Raw genomic sequence first — 9,262 nt, forward strand, 5'->3', positions numbered from 1 at the left:
GAACAATGCTTGTCGAATTGCCCCATTCTTAAGGATCCAGCTGCCTTTCACCCTGGCTCAGGCCTGGTAACTATTCTTCTTCCAAATTAAACTTTTTTTCAACTAACTGCTGGCGGTAGGGAGGCCAGAACATCTCACTGCAAACCTCGCACAGTGAGTGTTTTTCCGTGGAGGCCATTGTTATAAAAAGAAAGTAATACACCAGCTGAATAGATGGGTGAGAGGCAGTGGAGCAGGTACCGGGCCTTATTTTTTTTTATTATATCTTAAGTATTTTTATTAAAAATATTCACAATTTTAACATTCATTGTATTTCTAGTTGTCAAAGTTAAGAAATCAGCATCAGGGGCTTCCCTGGTGGTGCAGTGGTTGAGAGTCCGCCCGCCGATGCAGGGGACACGGGTTTGTGCCCCAGTCCGGGAAGATCCCACATGCCACGGAGCGGCTGGGCCCGTGAGCCATGGCCGCTGAGCCTGCGCGTCCGTAGCCTGTGCTCCGCAACGGGAGAGGCCACAGCAGTGAGAGGCCCGTGTACCGAAAAAAGAAAACAAAAACCAAAAAAAACCCTCACAGCTCAGAAACTCACTGGCAGGGCGAGGACTGAGGGAGAGAGGGAGAGCGGCTGCAGGGGGCTGATGATGTTGAACAGCACCTGAGTCCTGTGCTCCTGGAAAGCATCCCCGCACCAGGCTCCCTGCTCTCCATGTTCCAGGAAAAGCCTCACTGCCGAGAACGACCCTTCCTCAAACGACTTAGACGACACTGGAGGCTCCCTTGTTTACTGAGGACAAGGCCAGACACACACTCTCCAGTTTCCATTCTCTGTGTCATAAACTGAACTGTCTGTCCCCACTGACCAATCTGGACAAGATACCCACTAGTTGTCTTGACCAAACTCAACTTGGGCTTTTCCTCTCCAGACAGGCCCCTGACCTTTGACCCACCTTCAACCTGAGCCAGTATCGGAATTCAGAATAGCACTTCTCCCCCCAAAACAAGCTGACCACGAAGAAAGACCTTCCCTGAGCAGTGGTCCAGCCATCAACCTGTTCACCCCACAGCCAGCACCCAGTTCCTTCTGGCCTTGTTTACTCCCCTGTAGAAAAGAAAAGGCCATTTTCCACCTGATCTTTGAGATGCTTGCAGATCTTGTGGTCAATGTGTTTTATGTTTTACAATAGGCCCCTTGCCCATATTATAAGTCTTTTCTCTCTTTTTGCAATATTTTTTTAAAGTTGTGGCAAAAAGCACCTATCGTAAACGTTAGCACCTTGAGCATTTTTAAGTGTGCGGTTCGGTCATGTTAAGTACACTCACACTGTTCTGTAACAGATCTCCAGAACCTTTTCATCTCGCAAAACTGAAACTCTCATCCCCATTAGAGAGCCGCTGCGCACTGCCCCTCTTCCCCACAACCTCTGGCAACCACCTACAGTAGTCCTTTCAAAGAGTGCCCCCTTACCTAAATCTGGATTTGTTTTCTTGTACAGTTTTCTGGTGCCGTGTCTCACACGGAGTGCCAGCCATACCTTGGACCATGCCGTGATCACCCAGGTGTTTACGCCGGCTTCTCTGACCCTCTGCGTCCTGGGAATACAGGATCCTCAACCAGGGCTCTGGACATCTGTCTGTCATAACGTGCTGAGTTACAATGATTCTTTCAGGCAAAGTGACTTTCCTCTGCCTCTTCTGTCTCTCCTTTGTTCCTCTAGTGGAGATTTTTTGAGGCAGTTCCCTCAGCTCCTCAACTGAGAATTGAATGAGGGAGGATTCTTTGGACTGCGGTTGTGCAAGGAGTATTAGAGCAGTAACACAAGGAGGATGGTCTTTCCCGTCTTCTTTAAGGTCTGATGTAATTATCGAACCCCATGGGTTACTACCTGTATTAGTTTCCTAGGGCTCTCATAACAAAATACCATAGACTGGGTGGCTCTAAACAGTAGAAATTTGTTGTCTCAGCATTCTGGAGGCTAGAAGTCTGGAATCGAGGTGTCAGCAGGGCCATCCTCCCTCTGTAGGCTCTAAGGGAAAATCCTTCCTTGCCTGGTCCTGGCGTTTGCCTGCAGTCCTTGGCATGTCCTGGGTTAGAGCACTTTGATCTCTGCCTCTGCCATCATATGCCTGGCTTCTCCCTGTGTGTCTCTATCTTCTCTTCTTATCAGGACACCAGACATATCGGATTAGGGCCCACCTTAATGACCTCATCTTAATTTGATTACATCTGCAAAGACCCCATTTCCAAATAAGGCCACATCCATGGGTACCAGAGTCAGGACATCAATATATCTTTTGCGGGGAACACAATTTGACCCGTAACAGAAATTCCCTATCTGGCACCTGCCCTCCTCTTCTGCCACTCACTAAATGCTTTGCCCTTATGGCATGAATTCAATTCAATACCTTCAGTAATGGCCACATCTTACTCAGGGCCACTGGGAGCTTCAGTGGCCTCTCTGGAAACTAGGAAACTCCCCCATCTGACTCTCGTCTAGAACCCCTCCTTCCCAGTCACTCCCTGCCCTCGCTGCTACTTCTTCCTCCTTTTTTTTTTTTTTTTTTTTTTGTGGTACGCGGGCCTCACTGCTGTGGCCTCTCCCGTTGCAGAGCACAGGCTCTGGACGCGCAGGCTCAGCGGCCATGGCTCACGGGCCTAGCTGCTCCGGGGCATGTGGGATCCTCCCGGACCAGGGCATGAACCCATGTCCCCTGCATCGGCAGGCGGACTCCCAACCACTGCGCCACTAGGGAAGCCCCTTCTTCCTCCTTTTAACTAAATCTGACCGTCCCTTCAACTCCCTTGAACTGCTTGATCTCCTCCCCTTCAAAGCCTTTACGTGCTCCACCCCTCTCTCCCCTCCCTTTCCCACTCTGGCCCCTCAACTCCCTATAGCCAGTAGAGGTCTAGGTGGCCCTCCCCCTGTCAGGGGTTCTGGAGGGGCTCATCCAGGAGCCCAGGAGCAATCATCTAAGGCTGAAAAAACTACCTGGAAGCAGGCTGGGTATTTTATCCACAAGGATGAGCTTTGGAGACACCTGGATAGCCACTTGATCCTGCTCAGCCCCTTGCCCCAAATTTAGTGCATAATTTAGCTTCCATAAGATCACACATTAAGGCAAAGGAAATCTTAAGGGATCTCCTCCACACTGGCGGACACTTCAGCCGTCATGCTGAGCAGATAACCTCAACTTACCCTATCTGCCAGAAACATAATCCTGGTAAAAATATTACAGTGGGATAAGGACAAGAGCCCACATCTTCATATGAACCATATGAATTGAAATTTTATAATTGAAGCTATAAGCCCCCATATTTCGATCTGCCTCTCTGTTTACATGTATGTAATGTAGGTACGTTATATATGTGTAAAATTTTCCTACCTTCAGATGACATTACCAAGTTAGATTATAAAAACCTCTAAAGGAGCTTTATTTTGATTGAAGTGAAATAAGCCCTTACATAAATTAAATATCCCTAAAATTTCTAGAAACTAAGAAAATTTAACTTCTAATACTTTAAAAAGTATTCTTATAAAAACTAACCCAAGTGCATTAAAAATTCAAGTTCACAAAGTTTAATCTTTCACAAATAAGACTAGTTTAATATTATTGGTTTACTAAAAACAGATGTCTTCTCAGTTATCAGAGTTAAGTATAATACAAGCATACATTTTTACTCTATTTGGGCATGTTCTTCCTGAACTTACACAGGTGTATTGATTGAATAAATTAGCATTATATCTACCAGGTGTTTGAGATGATGAACGCTGTAAATTTGGGTTTAACCAAATCTATCATTATTCAGACATACTTTAACAGTAATTATGTTTTCTAGTTTGTGTCAGCTTGAGGATAGTCTCTAAGGTCTTTTGGTAACTTAAAAACGTCTGCTAGATTATTGACATCATTTCTAATAAGATAAAATACTGAAATATTAACGACTAAGCATAATTTTAGGACTATATATTTTGGTCTGTTAATGAATGTGTTCATTTTTGCCACATTGAGAAGTTGTACTGTAAAGATGTATATGGCTATAAAAAGTTGTGAGTCGTAAGCTCTGCTACAAAACATTGGTGTGTGACACACAGTTCACAACTATCCACCTCATAGTTATTTCTGTGAAATAAAAGTTACTGTGGTTAAAAGTTATGATCAATATATGGGAATGAGACTCTCTGGGAGAAATAATTGCATAGTAAAATAACTTTGTATGCAAGGTATTCAGGATGTGCTTTTTTTAATGGAAAGAAGAGTGGCTTTGTCCTAAAGTCAAATGATTCGTTGCTCCAGAACAAGGAATAGGAATGCAGAGGACAAAATCTGAATGGATATAGAAAGTCGTAGAAGGTTTATAGAAAGGGAATGGTATTTGTCATGGTCAATGTTAGCTAAGGTTTGATGGGCTTATTATAAGATTTTCTTTAAAAGATTGTTAGTATCAAATATTATACTGATGCAAAACTGAAATTTTATTTTCTCTTTGCTAAATGACAAAATTTTCTTGGATTATTGATCTGCCTCTTAAGAGGTTATAAAAGGTTTCTATTTACCTTCTGAGAAATCTGCCTAAAAGGCAAAGATCCTGTTTCTTACCAGAATACTTTTCTGTGCTTTACTTTAACTTTACTTTAACTTTATGTCCTTGATGACTTAAAGGAACAAAGTTTTCTCACTTTTGGAAGAGCTAAGGTTCTTAACAATCATGCCATCTCCTATTTTTAAAAATATTTTTGGTCACTTTGATTTCAGATTGATTTTATTTTGTTTTGCATATGCCCAGAAACAACCAAATTTCCTTGTCAATTGCATTGTTTTTGCAATAAACTCTTTTTTTTTAGTTGAAGTGTAGGTGATTTACAACGTTGTGTTAGTTTCAGGTGTACAGCAAAGGCATTACACACACACACACACACACACACACACACACACATATATATATACATATATTAATATATTCTTTTTCAGATTATTTTCCCTTATAGGTTATTACAAAATACTGAATATAGTTTCCTGTGCTATACCATAGGTCCTTGTTGGTTATCTAGTTTATAAATAGTAGAGTCATTGTATATATACTGGTTCATATATGTTAATCCCAAACTTGTAATAAACTTTTTTTTTTTTTTTTTTGCGGTTTGCGGGCCTCTCACTGTTGTGGCCTCTCCCGTTGCAGAGCACAGGCTCCGGACGCGCAGGCTCAGCGGCCATGGCTCACGGGCCTAGCTGCTCCGGGGCACGTGGGATCCTCCCGGACTGGGGCACGAACCTGTGTCCCCTGCATCGGCAGGCGGACTCTCAACCATTGCGCCACCAGGGAAGCCCTGTAATAAACTTTTATCAGATCTTTCAGTTTTGAAAATTATCTTTAATAAGCTAACCATGGCCATTTTGTCTTTTACCATCTACAGATAGTTTTTTAATTAACGCTGTTGGTTTCCTGAACATGTTTGCCAATCAGCTACAGTCCAGAATGTTTTGACTTTAACAAAGAATGGTCTCAGAGCCACATGGGAAAGGGATAAGCCAAGTGCCCTTGAACACAGGCTTCTGATGGTATTGCTTAAACAACTTTGAGACCCTACCACTGAACTGAGTCAGGATTGAACACAGGCTTCTGATGGTATCACTTAAACAACTTTGAGACCCTACCACTGAACTGAGTCAGGATTCCCAGCATTCTATCATGGGTTCCTGAGGCTGCCAAACCAAGACGGAGCAGAAAAAGAATCACACAGAAAAGTGAACGAGCTAATGAGGGATGGTTTGGAATATTGCTAATACTGTAATATTCTATTCTCTGTATCTAGGGAGCTCCTTTCTCTTTTCCCTTAAACGGTCTCTAACAATTTTGGTGACTACGTTTTTGAAAACTAGAAATGAAACATTTACCTTTTTCTCCCTGTCTGACTCCTCCAAAATTCAGAAACTCCTATGGAATATTCTTATTTTCATGGTAATATAATTAATTGCATCAGTTCAATAAGAATCTCACCTGCTTATTAACAGGATATGATAGAAAACGTTGATTATACAACAAAGGCTTTGTCCAGAATGTTATATTTGAGAATGAATTAGATAAGACCAGTCAGTTTTAAGGAACTAGGGTTGACTTTATGGGGGTAGTGCTTACAAAGCTCTCTTGGGAAAAGCAGTGTGGTACGTGGCTTATAGGGTTCCCAGCTTACAAGTGAGTGAGATGAACTCTTGCTGGTGGGCCCAGGAAAGCTGGGCTATCTGAGGGACCTTGAGAAGAGAGGAATACACACAAATTTATGGGTAATGCAGGTGAAACCTGATGGTTAGTTCTCCGCTTGGCTTCCCAGCCTCAAGAAGATTTTAAAGGTCCATTCTAAGACTCGTTATGAAGACTTCCAGCAAAGCAAACTTTAAAAGGCCTATACATTAAGCACCACTCTTGTTATGCCTGGGTAAATAATCAGGCCATATCTAATGAGATGAGCTTTAGTTTATGATCAAGAATAATCTTTCTAAAAAAAAAAAGAATAATCTTCCTTTGAGATTATCCTTGATCAAAACAGAGGTAACTATGGAGAGAATTTTTGTGTTTCATTGGAAAACTATAGCATACCCTGTGGATTACCAAATTCTGGCCCTGGTCATTGTTTTTGAACTAGTTTAAGCCTTTGTAAATTGCAGGTAACTGATAGATATGAGCACCTGTAAACTAGACTAGATCCTATCATCTTGCATGCATTGTCAAACCTTATTAAATTTTCAGTTCCTTTATTTTCCTTCCGAAGCTGCCTACAACCATACAAACGAACATTTTCAATGTTCCTCCCTCCCTGTTGCCTTGGCATCACCAAAAACTAAAATACAACTGCCCAGATTCTTACTGGAATTCTAGGTTGCCTTGCAGCTGGCGTTCCCACCCCCACCCCCACGCCCGGCCAACCCCGCCAGCATCTGAGGAAATACTACAGTTTAAAGCCCTGTTGACTTGATATATACCTTGAAGGACTTATCCCTACAGCAGCCCATGCAAGGGACAGATTTCTCCCTGGAAAAGGCACTCTTGGCTACCAAAAAAAGTCTAGTAAAATGCTTAGGTCATGCACGCCCTTATAAGAGAGGTAACCAAGACCATGAACAGCATTGCCAAGCGCACTGACAGCTTGGCTACAACAAACTCAATGAGCAGCGAGCATTGCATTACCAAAAGATTTCCATCCACCTATCTCCTGGTATCCACTGGACTGGATATCCCCGGGGTCCACCTCCCGGCTCTTTAACTATTTATGTTAATATTTCTCTTTTTCATTCTAGTTATCCCTCTCATAAGGTGCCTGATCAGTAAGACTAAAAAGGTGATCTTAGCCGCCATCTCTCCATAGATGGTTCAACTGATTTTGCAAGAACAGCACCAACAAGAGTCCTCGGGAGACTAATTCTTAGATGCTTCTGCCCACTCAGGAGATATAGGATCACCTCTGAGCTGTTCAGTGCTGAATGATATTTATTCATCTTGAACAAAAGGAGGGACTGACAATGTTGAATTAAAAAAAATTTTTAATTGTGGTAAAATACACACAACATTAAATTTACCATCTTAATTCTTTTTAAGTGTAAGTGCAGTTCCGTAGGGTTAAATGCATTCACCTTGTGGTGCAACCGGTCTCCAGAATGGTTTTCATCTTGCAAAACTGAAACTCTATACCCATTAAACACTAATTCCCCACTCTCCCCTCCCTCAGCCCCTGGCACCACCCCTCTACCTTCTGTTTCTATGAATTTGGCTTCTCTAGATACCTCACATAAGTGGAATCATGCTGTAGTTGTCTTTTTGTGACTGGCTCATTTCACTTAGCATAATGCCCTCAAGATTCATACATGGTGGCTAGTGGGAAGCTGCTACACAGCACAGGGAGATTAGCTCGATGCTTTGTGACCACCTAGGGCGTGGGATAGGGAGGGTGGGAGGGAGGTTTAAGAGGGAGGGGATATGGGGATATATGTACACACATAGCTGATTCACTTTGTTGTACAGCAGAAACTAACACAACATGGTAAAGCAATTATACTCCAATAAAGGTGTAAAAAAAGAAAAAGGATTCATCCATGTTGCAGCATGTGTCAGAATTTCCTTCCTTTTTTAAGGCTGAATAATATTCTGTTGAGTACCTATACCACATGTCGTTTATCCATTCATCCATTCATTACCTGAGCCCTATGTTCCTAGAAAATAGCAGTCAAGAAACCCCCCTATGCTTTTATGCATCAAAATGGCTTACTGCAAAAAACTACCCTTCAGAAGATAAATAAGTACTGGGGATGTAATGTACAACACGGTAAATATAATTAACATGCTGTATGTTATACATGAAAGTTGTTAAGAGAATAAATCCAAAGAGTTCTCATCATAAGAAAAAACATTTTTTTCTATTTCTTTCATTTTATGTCTACATAAGATGACGTGCGGTCACAAAATTTACTGTGGTAATCATCTCATGATGTATGTAAGTCAAATCATTATGCTGTCAGCCACAAAAAGGAATGAAAGCGTGCCATTTGCAGAGATACGGATGGACCTAGAGACTGTCATACAGAGTGAAGTAAGTCAGAAAGAGAAAAACAAATATCATATAATATCTCTTATCTGTGGAATCTATAAAATGGTACAGATGAACTTATTTGCAAAACAGAAATAGAGACACCAATGTAGAGAACAAACGTATGGATACCAAGGGGGGAAAGGGGGGGGTGGGATGAACTGGGAGATTGGGATTGACATATATGTACACTACTATGTGTAAAATACATAACTAATGAGAACCTACTGTATAGCACATGGAACTCTACTCAATGCTCTGTGGTGACCTAAATGGGAAGGAAATCCAAAAAAGAGGAGATATATGTATATAATAGCTGATTCACTTTGCTGTATGGCAGTAACTAACACAACATTGTAAAGCAACTATACTCCCATAAAAACTTTTTAAAATCATTATGCTGTACATCTAAAACTTAATACAGTGCTGTATGTCAATTATATCTCAATAAAATCAGAAGAAAAAAAACATCCTTCGTCTAACTTAGATAAGATTCATGGATACCCCTTTATTTACCTAGGACGAAGCCAGACACAAGCTCCAAGTTCCCCTTCTTTGTCTCATCAATGATTAGCTGAATTGTTTGACCCCCACTGACCAACAGGGACAAAATACCTGCTAATGTGACTTGCCCTAACTTTACTCTGGCTTCTTCCTTCCCCATGGGCACCTGAACTTTGACCCACTTTCAA

The sequence above is a fragment of the Grampus griseus genome (genome assembly GCF_964374135.1).
Source record: "Grampus griseus genome assembly, chromosome: 16".
Classification (NCBI taxonomy): domain Eukaryota; kingdom Metazoa; phylum Chordata; class Mammalia; order Artiodactyla; family Delphinidae; genus Grampus; species Grampus griseus.